General features: G+C 41.2%; 1 pseudogene; it reads left to right on the plus strand.

The window, feature by feature from the left end:
* Nucleotides 1-273: 273 nt before the first annotated feature.
* On the plus strand, nt 274-999 carry LOC123807870 (annotated as a pseudogene).
* The last annotated feature ends 11,001 nt before the right edge of the window (nt 1,000-12,000 follow it).

Below are 12,000 nucleotides of genomic sequence, written 5' to 3' on the forward strand. Positions count from 1 at the left end.
GGAGCCGAGCTGGGCCTCCTACAGTGGTGGTGGCGGAAGGCCATGGCGCACGGGGGGTCTCCTACGTCCCCTCCACCTCGCCCCGACGCCCAGCCGAGCTCCCCTCCTGCCCATTTGTTTTCCGAAGGCTCTGGGGGCGCCACCCTCCAGCTGGAGGCCGCTGCTGCATACAGCCTCTGATTTTTTCCTCTTTCCCTCCCCCACACCCTAGCAGCGCACGCGCGAGCCTGTGGGGCTGGTTGCTGAGGGTCTCCAAGCAGTAACTCCTTTAAGATGTCCAGTGACAGGCGAAGGTCCGAAAATGAGAGCTGCAGCCCCAGCAGTGGTATTCAAATGCAGACCCAGCCGCTCCGGAGCCTGAAGAGCAAGAAGAAAGAAAACCTTCTGCCACCCAGCAAAAGAACAACACCAAACTTTCTAGCAAAAGCACTAAAAGAATTCAGAAAGGAGTTAGCTGAAATAACCCTTGATCTTCCTCCTAACTGCAGTGCTGGACCTAAAGGAGATGACATTTATGAATGGAGAACGACTTATATTTGGTCCATCAGGTTCTGTATGTGAAGGTGGTGTGTTTTATCTGGATGTCACATTTTCATCTGATTATCCATTTAAGCCACCAAAGGTTGTTTTCCGCACCAGAATCTATCACTGCAACATCACCAATCAGGGAGTCACCCCAAAAGACAGCTGGAGTCCTGCTTTTACTATTTCAAAGGTTTTGCTGCTCTTTTGACAGACTGAGACCCTGTAGACCCTCTGGTTGGAAGCAGAGCCATTCAGGATTTGACCAATGGAGCAGCACGCGACAGGGTAACCAGACAGTGGGCCAAGAGATATGACATCATGCACATAATTTGGATGCAGGGCGAAGGAGCAGAGGCATCTCACTGTGCTACAAACCTTTGTACCCTTTACAATACGGCCTTCTGTGTGTGTGTTATACTGATTCTACTCTCTGTTTTTATCCTTTGGAGACTGGGAGACTCCCCAGAAAGGTAAATGCTATCAAGACTAGAACTTTGTAGCTGTAGATTAGTTATGTTTAAAATGCCTACTTGTAAGTTTTGCTTCTTTGGGATATCAAAATGTATTTTGTGATGTACTAAGGATACTGGTCCTGAAGTCTACCAAATAATATAGTGCATTTTAGGCTAATTCATTATCTGTATGAAGTTATAAAAGTAGCCATAGATGACTAGGAATTACGTCATTTGCATTACATTCAGACCTATTTGTTAGTATGTGGTTATTGCTGCTAGGAAAAACGTTTTACCTTATACCTTTGTCAGTTTGTAATAAAAAGATTTCCTCTTACCCTTTGTAGCTCAGAGAGTACCTGATGTATCATCTCAAACACAATAAACATGCTCCTGAAGGCAAAAAAGAAAGTGCTCTCTTAAAAAGCAAAGAAGCTCACCTGAGCTCTGCCTCCTATCTCCACCCTGCCCCTATTCGACAGCTGGCAAGTGAGTGAAACTCACTCCCTGCTCCCCTCAATCATCCACAGCAGGTGAGCAAAGCTCACCTGAGCTCGACCTCCTTGTCCCCATGCTGCTTCCCTGACCTGTCTTCCACAAAACCAGTCCCTGGTGCCAAAAAGTTTGGGGACAGCTGTCTTAAGGGATCTGAAATGGGAATATTTCAAAAGTGTTTTAATCTAGATGCACAGAAACAATGGAAGGGGCTTGCTTAAGACAACAACAAGCATTTTATGAAAGGAGTTATATGCTTGGGGTGAGTCTGAAAAAGGCATCCAGTGGCCTCTAGTTGCCTGGCAGCTGTTGCTCCTGGTGATACCGAGATACAGGCATGGCCTCCCCAGCCCTCTGTGTAGGCCACCCCTGCCCCCCGACCTCCCAGACTGGACAGCAGCATTCCCACAGCAACCTGGGTCCCAAATATTAAAAATATGTCTCTACCAGCACTAGTGTGTAAGTCAGCAGTGTTATTTCAGGAACACACCGCATTAAGTCCTCTGTGCTGCATAGCACACACTCTCTAAAGACAAACTTTCTTTAGCTGAGGACATCTTTACCCTCTACCTTGAAGCACCAAGCACCCATTCTCCTCCCCTCTGGGGTAACCTAGTTTAACCACCTCCATTGTTTTCTGGACACACTGTTCAGAGGTTGTCTTGGGGCTAACTCATTCTCACACCAGGCTCCCTCCTGGCCCAGAAGCAAGAAGATGGTTTATTGCTCCTTAAGGGCTGGGGCACCAATATTGTCTTTATGAAGAAAATCAGGCTATCCTCTAAGGGTGTGGGCTCCAAGAAGCTTTGGTGTTTCCCTGCTGAGTCAATAAATACAATAAAGGATATAAATTAATTTCTCGATAAATTGTTGTGCTACGTTAAATTCCCAGTAAGTTCTCTTTCAGTTTAAGTATGTCTTAATAGAATAAGAGTAAAGTGGAGTGAGAACTAGAGGAGAGAGCTAAATTAGGTCTCTTGAGGATGCGTGTGCTGGAGAAGGGAACATTTGCAGTGGCCCTTGAAGGTTGTCTAGGAGCTCGCCAGGTGAAGAAGTGAGGAGGAGACCTCACTTTGTGCTGAGATCCAGCGCCTGACTCGGTCTGGAGATTTCCCAAACTATGCCATGCTGCTATGGCCCCAGCCCCTCCACATCTCCAGGATTTACCAAACAGGTTCAGGTGAGCTCAGAGCCTGGAAGGAAGCAATGTCCTCTTGTCAGCTGGCTAGAATGTGTCAAGACGGAACCTGTAAGATGATGAAGATGATAACATGCACTGAATTGCCGGATGTCCCGCTCCTTCTCTGGTAGGACCAGTGTTCTGGAAACAGGCTGGGGCCACTGCATCAAAGTAAGGTCTTGTCATTCACATTGTGATTCTTGTGGGTAAAACTGTATAGAGTTAAAAGAAGAATAGAAAAGGGGGGTGGAAAAGAGACAACAAGGTAGAGAAAGGCAGGGAAAGGCGTTTGCTTGAGTGAAGATCTTAGGCCGTGACCTGCCCAGTTAGGAATTTATGATGGGATCACCCTGTGAGGTTACTTTCCTTTCTTCTTTGTCCACAGGGCTCGTATATCCTTCCTCTGATGGAAATATAATGATATGAAATATGACTCCCAAAGCCTGATGATTGATTGTTGGCACGTTTTAAAAACAAAGGACAAGAATAATATTTTCACTTATTCGAACAAAAAGTCCTAGCCTTATTCCCAAAACAATTCTTAGGAAACCAGAATAAGACATAAAAAGATAGAGTTCTTAGATCAGCCTAAGATTCCTTTTCCACTTACATCACAAATACCCCACCCTCCCTTTTTCTTCCTTACCTCTCAGATGCAGAGCCGAGTCCCATGTTTTATAGTCACCGCCTCAGTGTGAAGGCTAATGTGAAAAGAGCCCTGCACTAGGGGATCAGGGTTCCAGTCCCAGCTCGACCAACTCCTGGGTTACCTCCAGGAAGATACAACCACTCTGTGGGCCTGATTTTCCCCTCCTAGAAAGGAAAGGTTGCACTAACTCTTTCATAGAAAAAATAAGCATGTACATTTTTGGGGAGGGGTGAGTAAAAATTCTAACCACATAACTAAAAATAATTTTAAGTGTTTGGAAGCCACTGGAATAAATCATTTCCAAGACTGTACCCAGACCTAATGTATAGAAGTCTCTAGACTTAAAGAGCAAAAGTGGAGAAAGAGTGGGAAGATGGCGTTGGACTTCTTTCTGCAGCTGGGTCCCCACAGCAACCCTCTCTCATTCGTTGCCCTTTATTGCAACAGAGGAGTGTATCTCTCACACATCACCTGTCTCCTGAGCTAAATGGTGGTGGTGGCAGGTGGCAGCTGGCCCTCATTGCATGTGTTTCCATCCAATGATTCTGCAGAGGAAGTGGGGTTTCTGTGCTAAGGATGCAGAGGGCTGGGATGGGAGTGGGAGGCCAAGGATGAGAGGTCCTTGCCCAGCCTCAGAACCCAGCCCACACTATCTGAACCAATTCCTCCAGGAAGAAGAAGGAAAGGGGAACGGAGCCATCATGGATTCAGTGCCACCTGCTAGGGGTGTACCTGTGGTGTCTCAAAAGAGCCCAATGACTTCATGGATATAGGCCTAAGTGACCCCTTTATACAGGTGAGAAAAATGAGGAATGGAGAAGGAAAGAAGGTTGGCCTCAGGCATCAAGTGGTAGACCAAGTGTCAGTTCTGTGGGTGGTCAATGAGCTAGGACATCCAAATCATGACCTCTGGGCAGGCAGTTCAGGTCATGTGTACTCAGTTATTTCTGGAAACTGGGACACAAAGGAGGAGGTTGAAAATAATCAGAACAACCTTTGGAATGAATGAAAGTGAATTGTGTCTGTTCTGGGCCAGGAGTTTCACTTAATCCTCACAACTGTGTGAGCTGGTAGTCCGGGCAGCCATGACGCCCATCCTACAAAGTGCTCGGGCTTAGTGAGGGTCAGTGGGCTGCAAGGGAGGGCGGAGATCCATCCATGCAAGGCCAGCTCTTTTCACTCACTCGTCTCACTCCCATCACGAGGCCTGCTGGTCGCAGTTGTTGAACAGTTAATTGTCTCGTGTGAGCTCCTTGAACAGAGGACCATGAGTAAGTCACCCTCTCCCTCCTGCCTCTGGCCCAGCACTGGGTACAGAGGTAATGCTCAGAACCAGTGTGTTCCAAACTATTGTAAAATATTTGAGGTTGTGAACTTCTCCACTCCCTACCAAAGCCTTCTCTTTTCCATGTGTATGCTGCCGTGTGCTGGAATTGCTCCCAACAGCTAAGTGGGTAAACAAGTCTTTCTCTTTTAAAAAAAAATATTGTTCATGCTATTACAGTTGTCCCAGTTGCCTCCCTCCACCCAGCTCACTCCCCATTCTCATAGTCAATCCCCACACTGCTGTCCATGTCCATGGGTCATGCATACATGTTCCTTGACTAACCCCTTCATCTTCCTTCAACCAGTCCCTGCCTTTCCCCTCCCCTCTTATATAGCTGTCAGTCTGTTCCAAGTTTCTATGCCTCTGATTCTGTTTTGGTCATTATTTTGTTCCATAGATTCCACTTATAAGTGAGATCATCTGTTATTGTCTTTCACGGACTTGCTTATTTCACTTAGAGTAATAGCCTTTAGTTCCATCCATGTTTTTACAAAAGGTAAGGATTCTGTCTTTTTTATTGCTGCATAGTATTCCATCAAATAATGTATCACAGCTTTTTTATCCACTCATCTACTGTGGGCACATAGGCTGTTTCCAAATCTTGACTATTGTAAATAATGCTGCTATGAACATAGGGGTACATATATTTTTTTGAATTGGTGTTTCAGGATTCTTAGAATGTATTCCCAGAAGTGGAACTGCTGGGTCATAAGGCAGTTACATTTTTAATTTTTTGAGGAAACTTTATATAGTTTTCCTTAGTGGCTGTAACAGTCTGCATTCCCACCAACAATGCACTAGGGTTCCCTTTTCTCTACATCCTCACCAGCACTTGGTTTTTGTTGATGTATTAGTGATGGCCATTCCAGCAAGTGTGAGGTGATATCTCACTGTGGTTTCAACATGCGTTTCTCTGATGGTAAGTGATGCTGAGCATTTTTTCATATTTCTGGGCCCTCTGTATGTCCTCCTTGGGAAAGTGTCTATTCAGGTCCTTTGCCCATTTTTTAATTGGATTGTTTTTCTTCCTGGTGTTGAGTCATATGAGTTCTTTATATATTGTGAAGAATCCACTCTTGTCCAATATATCATTGGCAAATAAATTCTCTCATACTGTGGGTTCCTTTTTCATTTTGATGATGGTTTCTTTAGATGTTCAGAAGCTTTTTAATTTGAGGTAGTTCCATTTGTTTATTTTTTCCTTTGTTTCCCTTTGCCCTAGGAGATATATTGGAAAGAATATTGTTATGTGAGATATCTGAAATTTTACTGCTTATGTTTTCCTCTAGGATTTCTATGGTACCATGACTTATATTTAAGTTTCTTATCATTTTTTAGTTTATTCTGGTGCTTAGTGTAAGCTGGTGGTCTAGTTTCATTGTTTTGCAAGTACTAGTCTAGTTCTTCCAACACCATTTATTGAAGAGACTGTCTTGACTCCATTGTATGCTCTTGCCCTCTTTGTCAAATATTAATTGACCATAAATTTTGGGAACTGCACTGCCTGGTTTCAGAAGTGGTAAGCCCCCCATGGCTAAGGCTGAGTGAGAGACCTTGGGACCATAAGCCACTAAGGAGACAAAGCTTATCTCCCTGGCAAGGGCACCATCTCTGCTACCTTTTACTTCACCCTGCTTGGCCCCAGGCAGATGACTGGTTAGCCAATGATGGGTAAGATTCCTCAAGGGAGGGATGACCTAAGACAGGCATAGTCATGAAGGGGCCCTTGGGGAAGGGCTTAGGGGGCTATAGAAAAAGGGGGTGGTGGACCCTCACCCCTCAGCTTTGACATAACCCGAGTCCTCATTCTGTCTGTGAGAAGTCTCCTAATCTCTTGGCTGCCTTACCTCTCCCACCCGACTTAAGCCTGAAACAATGCTGGAGGTGGGTGTGGCCCTGTGCTGGAAAAGGGCAGGTTCTTCTGGGGCACTTAGGGCTAAGAAAGAATGCATAAAATCCTGTGAAACCTGCTTTGCTAAGAATGTCCTCAATTTTCTGATAAGGGTGCAAGCATGAAATGAGTTTGTTTCCCAAAGTTTTATGGCCCTTCAGCTAACTGACCCTGACTCAGAATAAGCCCTCAGAGTTCTTTGTATGTTATCTGTTGTTTGATCCTTACTGCCTGACAATGATTAATGACCTTTACCTGTATTCCTGTGCAAATTGTACCCAAAAAAGGCCCATTGAGGAATAGGCCCAGGGTCTTCTCCTTTGAGAAATTGGCCACCTTTCCTCCCCAAGCAGATCATGTCTTGGTAGGCTTATTCTCATCCACGGTGGCCCACAGAGCCCCCCAAACATAAAGGCATGCATTTATTTCTGGGCTCTCAACTCTGTTCCATTGATCTATGTGTCTGTTCTTAGGCCAGTACCAGACTGTTTTGATTACAGTGGCCTTGTAGTATAGTTTGATATTGGGTATTGTGATCCCTCCAACTTTGTTATTTTTTCACAAGATAGCTGAGGCCATTTGGGGTCTTTCTTGGTTCCATACAAATTTTTGGAATATTTGTTCTAGATCTGTGAAATATGCCATTGGTATTTTAATAGAAATTGCATTGACTCTATGGATTGCTTTGGGAAATATGGACATTTTAATGATATTAATTCTTCCAATCCATGAACTTGGTCTATGCTTCCACTTATGTGTATCTTCCTTATTTCTTTCTTCGGTGTCATATAGTTTTCTAAGTACAGGTCTTTTACCTCCTTGGTTACATTTATTCCTAGGCATCTTATTTTTTTTTGTTGCTGCAATAGTAAATGAGTTTGTTTTCTTAGTTTCTCTTTTTGATAGTTTGTTATTGGTGTATACACATGCCATTGGTTTCTGAGTATTGATTTTTGTATCCCACTACTTTGCTGAATTCATTTATTAGGTCTAGTAGTTTTTTGGTGGAGCCTATAGGGCTTTCAATGTACAATATCATGTCATCTGCAAATAATGACAGTTTTACTTCTCCTTTCCAAAGCATTTGGATGCTTTTTATTTCTTCTTCTTGTTTGATCCTTGTGGTTAGGACTTCCACTGCTATGTTGAATAAGAGCCATGAAAGCAGACATCTTGTCTTGTTCCTGATCTTAAGAGAAACGCTTCTAGTTTTTGCCCATTGATGTTGTTTGTAGGTTGTTCATATGTGGCTTTTATTATATTGAGGTATGACCCCTTTATTCCCACTTTGCTGAGAATTTTTATCATAAATTGGTGCTAGATTTTATGAAATGCTTTTTCTGCATCTATTGATGTGATCATGTGATTTTTAGCTTTCATTCTGTTTCTGTGATGTATCACATTTATTGATTTGTGAATATTGTACAAACCTTGCATCCCCAGGGTAAGTCCCACTTGATCATGGTGTACGATAGTTTTGATGTATTGCTGGATCTAGTTTGCTAATATTTTATTGAGGATTTTAGCATCTATGTTCATCAGGAATATTGACTGTAGTTTCCTTTCTTTGTTGTGTATTTACCTGGTTTTGGAATTAGAATAATACTGACCTAATAAAAAGAAATTGAAATTCTTGCCTCTTTTTGAATTTTTTTGGAATAATTTGAGAAGGATAGGTGTTAGTTCTTTGAATGATTAGTAAAATTTGCCTGTGAAGCCATCTGGTCCAGGACTTTAGTTTGCTGGTAGGTTTTTTTTTACTGCTTCAATTTCATTAATTGTTATCAGTCTATTTGTTTTCTGCTTCTTCCTGATTCAGTTTTGGAAGGTTGTATATTTCTAGAAATGTATCCATTTCACTCAGGTTGCCCAATTTCTTGGCATATAGTTGTTCATAGTAGTTTTTACAATACTTTGTATTCCTGTGGTATCAGTAGTTACTTCTCTTTCATTTCTGATTTTATTAATTTGGGCCCTCTCTCTTTTTTCTTGATGAGTCTGATTAAAGGTTCATCAATTTTGTTTATTTTTTCAAAGAACCAGCTCCTGGATTCATTGATCTTTTGAATTTTTTTGAGTCTCTATGTCATTTATTTCTGCCCAAATCTTGATTAGTTCCTTCCTTATATACACTCTGGGCTTTGTTGCTGTTGTTTTTCTAGTTATTTTAGGTATAGGGTTAGATTATTTATTTGATATTTTTCTATCTTCTTGAGGTAGGCCTGTAATGCTGTGAACTTCCCTCTCAGGACTGCTTTTGCTGTGTTCCATTGGTTTCGGGGTGCTGTGTGTTCATTTTCATTTGTTTCTAGGTACTTTTTAATTTATTTCTTCATCTCATTGATGATCCATTCATTACATAACATGTTATTTAGCCTCCATGTACTTGATGTTTTGAATTTTTTTATTGAAGTCGATTTTTAGTTTCATGCCATTGTGATCTGAGAAAATACTTGATATGATTTTGGTTTTCTTGAATCTGTTAAGACTTATTTTGTACCCTACCATGTAGCCTGTCTTTGAGAATGCTCCATGTGCACTTGGAAAGAATGTGTATTCTACTGCTTTAGGATGAAATGTTCTGTAAATATCAATTAAATCCATTTGATCTAGTGTATCTTTTAAGGTCATTGTTTTCTTGTTGATTTTATGTCAGGAAGATATATCCATTGTTGACAGTGGAGTGTTAAAATCCCCTATAATGACTGTATTGCTATTGATCTCTTCTTTGAAGTCCACCAAGTTTTTCTATATATATTTAAGTGCTCCTATATTTGGTGCATATATGTTTACACAGGTTATATCCTCTTGCTGGATTGACCCCTTCAATATATGTAGTGACCTTCTTTGTCTCTTGTTATGGCTTTTGTTTTGAAGTGTATTTTGTCAGATATAATTATTGTTACTGCAGGTTTTTTGGCCTCCATTTGTATGGAATATTTTTCCTATCCTCTCACCTTCAGCCTGTGTAAATCTTTTGTTTTGAGGTGAGTCTCTTGTGACAACATATTTATGGGTCATGTTTTCTTATCCATTCAGCTACCCTATGTCTTTTGATTGGAACATTTAATCCATTTACATTTAGGATTATTATTGATAGACACTTATTCATTGCCATTTTATTCTTTATATGTTCCTTCTATGTTTCTCTCTTTCTATTTCTTCTTCTTGAAGCAGTCCCTTTAACATTTCTTGAAATGCTGGTTTGTTGTTAATGAGTTCCTTTTGCCCTTTTTTTTTTTTGGCCTGGTAATTTCTTTTTTTTCACCTTAAATTTTAAATGATAGCTCTCCTGGATAGAATAATCTTGGTTGCAGATCCTTCTGAATACTTCATACCAGTACCTTCTTGCTGAACTGTTTCTACTGAGAAATCAGCAGTCTTATTGGAACTCCCTTGCAGGTAACTGACTGTTTTTCTCTTGCTGCCTTTAAGATTCTCTTTTCATCTTTATATTTTTCAATTATGATGTATCTTGGTGTGGGCCTCTTTGGGTTCATCTTGTTTGGGACTCTGTGTTTCCTAAGCTCATGAGACTTTTTACTTTACCAGGTTAGGGAAGTTTTCTGTCATTATTTCTTCAAACAGGTTTTCTATCCCTTGCTGACTTTCTTCCCCTTTTGGTAACCCTATGATGTGTATATTGTTATATTTCATGTTGTCCCAAAGTTTCCTTAAATCATCCTCATTCTTTTAAAATATTTTTTTCTTTTTGTTGCTCTGCTTAGGTGTTTTTTTCTACCTTGTCTTCCAAATTGCTAATTCAATCCTCTGCTTTTAATTTCTTTTAGTGTATTTTTCATTCCAGATATAGCATTCTTCATTTCTAACTGGTTCTTATTCATGGTTTCTGTGTCCTTTTTCATGCTGATATAGTACCTACTAAGTTCTGTGTAGTTCTCACTAAGTTCCTTGAGCATCCTTATAACCATTACTTTGAACTCTATGTCTGATAAATTGCTTGTCTCAATTACATTTAACTTTTTTTTGGAGGGTTCTTCCTTTTCTTTAGTTTGGGAATTGTTTCTTTGTTTCCCTATTTTAGCTGACTCTTTTTGTTTGTTTCTACATATTAGATAGATCTGCTTTTGCTCTCTGTCTTTGTGGTGTGACCTTATGTGGTAGGAGTCCTGTGGGACCCAGTGGTACAGCCTCCTTGATCTCATGAGTTGGATGCTCTAGGAATGTCCCTTATGTGGGTTCTATGGACTCTGCTCTTATATTTGGGTCTTGATTGTTTTTGGCCCATTCATTTATGGGATCTCCTCTCTGGCTGGCTGACTGCAAGGCTCAACTTACACCTTCCTTTGCCACATTTTATAGCTGTTGTACCAGTGCTGACAGAACAAAATGTAACAACACAAAAACCAGAATTAAAACAAACAAAAAAAATCAACAGTAAAATCAATGACAATAGAGCAAAGAATAATAAAAGTAGAAAGACTAATAAAATAGTAAAAGAAAAAAAATAATGTAAGAAGACCAGAGGAAAGAAAAATGATTATGAGAGGAGAGAAGGAGGAGAAACAATAAGAATAAGGAATAGAGAGAGGAAATTGTCAAAAAAGAAAAATGAAAGGAAAAAGATTTTAAGGGAAAATGGAATAAGAAAAGGGAAGGGTAAAATAAAAAATATGACAGAAAAATAGAGAAAAATAGAAGAAAAAGAAAATAATAAAAAGGCTAAACAAAAGAAAACATAGTGAAAAAGAACGAGGTGGAATTTGGCTCAGCAGAGTTTAGTGCTTGTCCTTTGGGTTTGCCCTTTGGATATGGCTCTGATGTTTTCTGAAGCTGGTATAAGCCAATGTCAGATGCTGTCCACATCTAGCCTTTGGCAGCCTGTTTGAAGCTACAAGCAATCCTCTGTTCGCAGCTGTCTCCTCCAAGCTGAGCTGTGCCCAGGATGAGCCACATTGCATTGTAAGGCTTGCTTTTATGAGCACAGAGCCCAGGGGTGGGTCAGCAAATGGCCAAAGCCATCACAGGATCTGCCTCCACCTGCTTCTGTCTGCTGGCCTGCTGTCAGTCTTAGTCTAGCCATGGATCCAACTGTTTCTGAGAGGGCTTCTGTCAGAATCTGAAGGATTGGACCCTTGGATCTCCCTTGGGAGGTTCTGTTCAGACTTCAGAGAAGATGGTGGACATGTTCCTCCATCCCTGTGACATATGTCTGAGTTTGTCCAGATTATTTCCTTTAACCTAGTAGAAAGTAGATGGAGCTACCATAGCCTAGTGTTTGGGTATGCTGGAAACCAGAAGGGTGTCTCTATGTTTCTCCCATGATGGATAAGAGCCAGTCTAGTTCCTGGGAAATTGTATGGAATACCCACACCCTAAAATCATTCTCTGATACCCCCTGAGTCTGCCCATGGGGTTGTCTCCTCTATAGTGTTTAAGACGCAGGGTGGAGAACAGTAAAAAAAAAAAAAAAAAAAAGATGCAGGGCGGGATGAAGAGGATTCCAGATGTCAGATGAGC

This window comes from Phyllostomus hastatus, unplaced genomic scaffold (assembly GCF_019186645.2).
Source record: "Phyllostomus hastatus isolate PE091 unplaced genomic scaffold, TTU_PhHast_1.1 phas_scaffold_501, whole genome shotgun sequence".
Taxonomy (NCBI): Eukaryota; Metazoa; Chordata; class Mammalia; order Chiroptera; family Phyllostomidae; genus Phyllostomus; species Phyllostomus hastatus.